Source organism: Saccopteryx bilineata, chromosome 3 (assembly GCF_036850765.1).
Source record: "Saccopteryx bilineata isolate mSacBil1 chromosome 3, mSacBil1_pri_phased_curated, whole genome shotgun sequence".
Classification (NCBI taxonomy): Eukaryota; Metazoa; Chordata; class Mammalia; order Chiroptera; family Emballonuridae; genus Saccopteryx; species Saccopteryx bilineata.
Genome location: NC_089492.1, coordinates 62,018,364 through 62,026,362, shown reverse-complemented (window position 1 = coordinate 62,026,362; position 7,999 = coordinate 62,018,364). Strand labels below are relative to the sequence as shown.

General features: G+C 37.9%; 1 non-coding gene across 1 annotated transcript; it reads left to right on the top strand.

Moving 5' to 3' along the window:
• The first annotated feature begins 7,366 nt into the window (after positions 1-7,366).
• TRNAA-GGC (transfer RNA alanine (anticodon GGC)) lies at positions 7,367-7,442 on the top strand. The gene has a single exon. It is a non-coding gene; the product is annotated as a tRNA-Ala (tRNA).
• The last annotated feature ends 557 nt before the right edge of the window (positions 7,443-7,999 follow it).

Below are 7,999 nucleotides of genomic sequence, written 5' to 3'. Positions count from 1 at the left end.
CACGGCGCCATTTCTGTGACGTCACTCAAGCTAAAGATTTCTAGTCTGTGAGGAACCAAAGATTATATGCAAATATTTGTACCTGTGGGTTTTGTATTAGTCTTGTAGGGCTAGCATAATAATATGCCACAGAAGACTGGGTAGTTTAAACAACAGAAGTTTAGTTCCTCACAGTTCTCTGAAGACCAGGATCAAGGTGCTAGAAGGTCTGGTTTCTCCTAAGGCCTCTCTCCTTGGCTTGTAGATACCCACCTCCTCCCTGTGTCTTCTGATGGCCTTTCCTCTGTGTGAATATATCCCTGCTATTTCTCATTTTTTGTAAGAACTATCTTTTTGGATTAGGGTTCCATCCTTATTATCTCATTTAATCTTAACTACCTCTTTAAAAGACCTATCTCCAAATATAGTCAATTAAAAATTGGGGCTTCAACATATAAATTGAGAGGCACAATTTAGTTCATAACATGTTTATTTAGATTTTCCAGAATGAGGTTCTATACCGTCAGTAAATTCTGAATGATCTGTGACCACCAATAGTTTAAGAACTATTGACTCAGTCCAAATATCTCATTTTTATATAAAAAAAAAATCTAAAACTCAGAGAGGTGAAATGGCCCATTCTACATCATACAGCAACTTCCTACATAGCTGAGATGAGCACCAGGTCTACTTAATACCTTGTCTAGTGAATGTCCTCTGTGGGTCTCTGTTCGCAAGGCTCACAATAACTCAAAGCTAATTTAGTATAAATTCACAAAGCCAAATAATACTTGTGGTGGGGTAACTTAACTGGACTTAAGCTGAGATCACTGAGTTATAATAGGAGCTAAAGAAAAGGAAGTAGTATGTAACACTTAGGGCAGATTTAAGGAGATTATGAAAAAGTGGAGAAGTTTTTATTGAGGAAAATGGTTCTTTACCAGTCTGGTAGACCATCTCTAAGCTTCTACATAGAGCAAAAGGGCTAGCTTCAAACAAACGATGAAAGGCTCATTTGGATGAGAAATCTTGTTGCAGCTTGTGGGATGATACAATCACAATGATCGCTTGTGGATGCAAGCAATAAAGTTTCAGAGCTCCAGTGACTAGTGGAAGATGCAATTCTCTTCATTTGTCCATGGAATTCAGTAGCATCTTGTGGAGAATCAGCACATAGCTTCTCCCAGGAGAACAGCAAGCTGAGGGAAACCAGACAGCAGGCCAGTAAGGAGGTGTTTTTTTGAAGAATTTCTATTCCGTGGGCTTCAGTGAGGACATCTGATGAAAGAATAAGATCAAGCATTTCTGAGTACACGTGACCAACCCTGGGTATCAGAAATAACAGCTGTGTCTTTAGTAGGAGTGCTGTTTGCTATATAGTCATGTTGATGGGGCCATAAGCAAGCCAAATTCAGGCTAATATGACCGTCCTGATACTCAAGCTGGAAATGGGATAGACTCTGTTCTCTCTTTCTCTCTCAAAATATGTGTGTGTGAGTATATATACATATATTATTTCCTCTAATCATACTTTTTAAATGTGGATGAAATTCCTAATGCAATGCAAATTCCAATACAAATGAATACCACTCCATTGCACTGAGAGAAATCTTGTAAACCCAAACACTTTATTAATTTCTATTGAATGGCGAAAATGCATACCCATTAAGTGATTCTTTTTTTAAGATCAAATAATTTCCTTCAGGTGACCTAATTTTGTTCTCTTATTATAAATGATGCACAAGAAAAATTAAAGATGCTAAATAAGGTCCCCAATGTTGCCTAGTCCCTATGATAATAAACGCTCTCACATTGAAGTTAACACAGCACACGAAGGATTCAGTCCTCCTAATACAGAAAGTAACTATTCTTTGAACTATTAAGTGGTCCATAGCAGGGCTAAGAAATATTGTTCAATTTCCTAAAGTATCTGATCTATTAGAGAGGGGGCAAAGGCTAATGCATCTGTATGGATACAGGACCTCCTTATCCTTTCGTCCCTCTACTTCTGCCCTGCAGAGCCAGGCTGGCACAGTGGCAGCCAACTTCTTCCTCCAGCTCCACCTCTAACCTGACATCGGGAACTCACACAGAATGACAAACAACCTCTCCCTTAAGATCAGAGACTCTTCCCGTGTTTCCCTTTGGTTTAGCTGTAAGGGTTATGATAGCTACCATAGTCTGAGGAGATACATGTTACAGCAGGTCTGGCATTTATCATGTACAAGCTCATTTAATCCTCTTTTAATCATGGAATGGAGGTATATGTAATCTTATTCTGTAAATGATAAAGTTCTTTTTCTTCCTACAATTTGATTCAATAAATTCTTACAACACTGTCTTTCTAATTACTCTAGCAATTCTTGTTTGTTAATTCATACTTCATACGAAGCTATAAAATATCCCCTAATTATTTTGAGCAGTATATAAATGCTTAAATTTCAAGTCTGGGGGAGAAGTTTGGGGATCACACAATTTTCTCTTTAAACCACAACAGTGACTGCCAGTGTGGTCAACGATAAGATCAGCTAGCATGCATGACAGAACTAAAGACATGTTTATGGGTCTCCATCCCTGACCTCTTTTATGAGGGGATGGGTGAGTGGAGGCCTAGAACAGTGGTCCCCAAACCCCAGGCCACGGACCGGTACCGGTCCATGGGCCATTTGGTATCATTCCACAGAGAAAGAATAAATAACTTACATTATTTCTGTTTTACTTATATTTAAGTCTGAACGATATTTTATTTTTAAAAAATGACCAGATTCCCTCTGTTACATCTGTCTAAGACTCACTCTCGATGCTTCTCTCAGTCACATGATACATTTATCCGTCCCACCCTAAAGGCTGGTCCATGAAAATATTTTCTGACATTAAACCGGTCCGTGGCCCAAAAAAGGTTGGGGACCACTGGCCTAGAAGATAACTGGATGGTTGTCTGAGCATCCCGGGTTAAAACAGGCCTGAAATTCTTTCAGGAGATAATAACCCAAGGGACTAAGTCTGTGTTTGAAGGAGGGGGCAAGAAGAGTTTATGCTGTTCAGTCCTTCCACTGCCTCAGAGTTGGTTCCTTTATTTCTCTCACTTTGTCACTCAAGGCTTAGCTGCAGCTTTTTTAGTTTCTCTTTCTTCTGCAACAGAGTACAGAGACATTTCAAAGCATGGGAGTGGGGTCCACTGTCTCTTAGGCAGATGTGGGAGAATAAGTGAGGAGGGCAAGTGCTCAAAACCTCCACTGTGAGAGGAATTCTACCCATCATCCCTTGTTCTCCAACTACAGATGTCTTGGTCCCACAGTGAGTGTTATCTATAACTGCTCTAACAAATAAGGGGGAAACCTATTTTAGAACAAAAGTAGCATTCCAGGTTTTGGTCTCTTGATTTTTTTTTAATATGAATTCCTCTTGAGTTATTCATTGCTTTCAAATTGAATTGAAATTATTTTCAACCTGCCTAATAATCCACAGCATAAATCATGCCCATATTTCCTTCCCGAAGTTTAGTTTTGAGACTTTGAGAATATTTTGGGAGGCTAATGAGAAAGAGGCCAGATTGGCTGGCCGAGCCATAGATAAAACCTGTCAGCTGTTTTGCTAGTCCAGAAACTGGAAGTAGTTGACTGATATGTAACTTTTAGGTAAGAAAACAATTCTATCACATAAGACTGAATGCCAGGACAGGGACTGTGCAATGCTCCTTTCCACTGGAACAATTACGGGAGATGGGTGTGCTCAGATGACCGGCGATGACAATGATGAATTTGCGATTGGTAGAAAGATAGCTACTGAACGGCCTGAAGCCAAATGTAATAAATGTCATTATAGACGTGCCAATGCTACACACAGAAAGAAAAGCTATGGCTACTACCCAAAGATTTATCACTACTGGATCTTTAAACAAACTTTAGGGAATAATAGCTACTACCAGTAATAAAAGTTTCAAGGATACTATACTTGACATTCTTCTGACATTGACCCTTTTCATGAATAAGCACAGTCTTTGCCTCAGAGGTACCCAATTTTTATTGAAAAGGTAAATAAATTTCTCCCTTATTATTTTGTAAGTAAATTGAAAAGAATAATGCTTCAAAAGGTACTTAGAAAATTTTTCCATAAGTGACTTTTATTGTGTATAAAATTAAAGGGAAGATATATTGAACTTTAAAAACAAGTTCTCTGAAGACAAATACTATTTGATTTTAATTATATGTGGAATCTGAAAAAGAAAATAAATGAATGAACAAAATTGAGACAGACTCATAGACAGAGAGAACAGAGTGATGGTTGCCAGAGGGGAAGAATGTTGAGGGACTGGATGGAAAAAGTGAAGGGATTATGGAGTACTAATTGGCAGTTACAACATAGTCATGGGGATGTGGAGTACAACATAGAGAATAAAAGCAAAAATATTGTAATAACTATGTATAATGCTAGGTGGGTACTGGAAATATCAAGAGCATCACTGTGTAAAATATGTAATTGTATAGTCACTATGCTGTACATCTGAAATTAATACAAAATAGAGTTAAATGTAAACTGTTATTGAAAATTAAAACTAAAACAACAGAACAAAAAATAAGTTCTCTGTAGTAGTAGAAAACTTCCAATGTGAGCTGAAATTCTTTCAACCAGTGTCAAAATTCAGTAAGATAAGCCAGTATCTCAGGACTATATGCCCCTGGTAGATCTGTGGATATTTTATAGGACATTTATTTATAAAATGTGTGGTTTATATTTTATTATAAGTCTCATTTTTAAACTTTTAATATAAAGTCTGATTTTACTTTTATTTTTACTGTTACATTTTTATTATAAAAGTATTAAAATCATAGGTGTTTCCTTTATTCCTAAAAACTATCAGAACCATCTATAAATAATTTAAAATAATAGTACATACATTTACAATATTACACAAAAGTTATGACCTAAACATTTAATAGAAAGCATTTATGTTGCTGAAGAGCCATATTCCTATATACACAGTTTGATAATTTGAATTCTTTTTTATAATTATAATGTTTGGTGATAAGTAATGTCCACAAAAATTACAAAGTTTAGTAGTCAACTTCAATATTCCAATGTAGCAGAGAATAACACACTGATCTTTCAATGGGCTAGTTAATGGATTGGAAGGAATGCATTTTCAAAACGTCCTCCAAAAACCTCAAGTTCTTTAAATAATAAATGTTGAAAATACCTTGAGTCCATAAAAGAAAGTTAAAATCACCTATAATCTTACTATCAAGAAGTAACCATTGATATTAAAGATTATCTGTCTTTCCTGGCCAGGTAGCTCAGTTGATTGGAGAATCATCTTGAATGTCAATGTCTCATGTTTAACCAGTGGTCAGGGCACATACGAGAATCAGTCAATGAATGTATAAATGAGTGGAACAACAAAACGATATTTCTCTCTCTCTCTCTCTCTCTCTCTCTCTCTCTCTTCTTCTCTCTAAAAAAATCAATCAGTAAGTAAAATTTATTAAAAAGGAAAAAGAATACCTGTCTTGGATGTCTTTCATTCTAATTGTGTATGAATATGTGTTGCCTTATAGTATTGCCACCAAGTTTTTATAATTTTCCAAAGGCACTCAATTTGAGACAGAGCAAATATTATCCAACTTTAATGTATATTTATTTGAGAACCAGAGGGAAAAGATATTTTTAAGACTTTATTTACTTATTATTTAGAAGGGGGTATCAACTTTCATATGTGCCTTGACCAGACAAGCCCAGGGTTCTGAACCGGTGACCTCAGCGTTCCAGATTGTTGCATTGGCCACTGCAACACCACCACAAGCCAGGCAAGAGAAAGGATATTTTTTTTTAATTTTTATTATTAACCAGTTTGATTTCTTCACTTGTGTGGTACTCTGACCAATGTCCTTACTAATATGTCCATGTCCTAGTCCCCAGATCCTGCAAATGTTGTTTACATAGCAAAGGATTTTTATTCTGTGCCCTATCAACCTGCAAGTGGAATATTAGCATGTTCTTCAGTTTCTGGAAGACATCCTCCCACTGCCCCTCATTCCTCTTCCCCACCACCACCAACCCATCACACATACAGAGAATGCATTTGTCTTTGAGACAAATTTGACTGAAAGTTTGATAAACAACATTGCAAAAACACAAACAACTTTTATTAGATAGTAGAACTAGAAGTACTAATTTGAAAGTTTAATATCCACCCTCAATTCTTGCTCTTATTTCCACTTCTGCCACTCTCAATTTCCTATTAATTTCTAATGCAGAATCACATGATTATAGTGGGGTTTTGTGCGTATGTGTGTGTGTCTGTCTCTGTGTATTCATACCTTTACTTTTACTGTGGTGACTTGTAGAATATCTTCTGGTATTTACTATTAAGAATATCTATCTTTCTGATATTCTTATTAACAGAAGGATTAATGTTAAAATATGTACTTTCATTTGACTCTGGAATAAAGCTCCCAATTTCCAGTAAAGTGTTCATCTATTTAAATACCTTTAAGGCCAGGTGGGTCATGCAAGTATGTTCAGTTGTAGGTATATAATTTAATAGGTTGTGTGGGTCACTGTGGAGAACTAAAGAGGAATTCCTTGCATTAATAGTCAAAGGTACTGAAGTGAAATTGATTTAAAAGTCTATACTCAACACTAACTTATGTCCCCTTTGCTGTAACTTTTATTTGTTTCCTACACCTTTAAATATAACACTAGAAATGGTTCTTGTTGATAGTAAGAGAATATGAAACTGTTGAGAACGAGGATGATACTTGGCTGAATGATGACCAGAAGACAACGTTTCTAGGCCTAATGTAAAATGGTCTTTAAGCTCCAAGTATACCTAGGAAAACTTCTGGGTAATTATGTTTCCTGGAAACACAGTGTTAATGGAAGGAGGCCCAGGTCCTTGCAGACTTACAGAGTCTCAGGAAAATTGGACTATGGGAGTAACAGTGGGGGAGAAGGTCATGTTAATTTCCAGTCCTACTCTAATCAATGTCATACAACAGTTTATATAGATGAGGCCTATCATCCTGAATGTGTAATGTATTATAATGCTTTTCCAGCTCCTATATTAAGAATTATTTTTAGTGAGATACCGAATGAATGAACCTGAAATTTTTACCTTTGATTTCTAATTTGAGGATGGTTCTCAAGAGCATTCACCAGATAATCTTACCATCTTTTGATAAACTTTTGAATTTATCACCCACCTGCTAGCACAGAGAGATCTCTAGTTGCATTTGGGACCACTCAATATCTTGTCACCCAGGTTAAATCATGTTTAGATCCCTCTAAAATGTAGCATCAGAATCAAACCAAATACTCGCTTAGGGATAACCTGGGTGTCCTTAGCTATGTGTTTAAGTGTAGGTCCTAATAGAAATCCAGAAAACAGGCCCTGGCTGGTTGGCTCAGTGGTAGAGCGTCGGCCTGGCGTGCGGAAGTCCCGGGTTCGATTCCCGGCCAGGGCACACAGGAGAGGCGCCCATCTGCTTCTCCACCCCTCCCCCTCTCCTTCCTCTCTGTCTCTCTCCTCCCCTCCTGCAGCCAAGGCTCCATTGGAGCAAAGATGGCCTGGGCACTGGGATGGCTCCTTGGCCTCTGCCTCAGGCGCTAGAGTGGCTCTGGTCATAACAGAGCGACACCCCGGATGGGCAGAGCATCGCCCCCCCCCCCCGTGGGCATGCGGGGGGGGGGGGGAAGAAAAGAAAGAAATACAGAAAACAAAAGAACAAATCATCTATAAGCCATTTACCCTGCATCCAAGGTGAGACAGTCTTAAGGAGCATTGGTATCTAAGGGGTCAGCAGAACACCTTTGCTCTTTGTGGGAACCAGTGCCTGGGGACCCCAGAAATGCACCTTGCCTGAACTATAGAGGTCTGGAGTGATGTAAGGGAAACTGTGGAAACTGAGGCTACTAAAACAGGTCCAGGTCAGAACCTGGAGCACCAAGAATGCCAGACTGAGTCAATGATGAGCTATTGTGAGTTTTTGAACTTGGAATATTCATGACTAAAGCTGTGCTG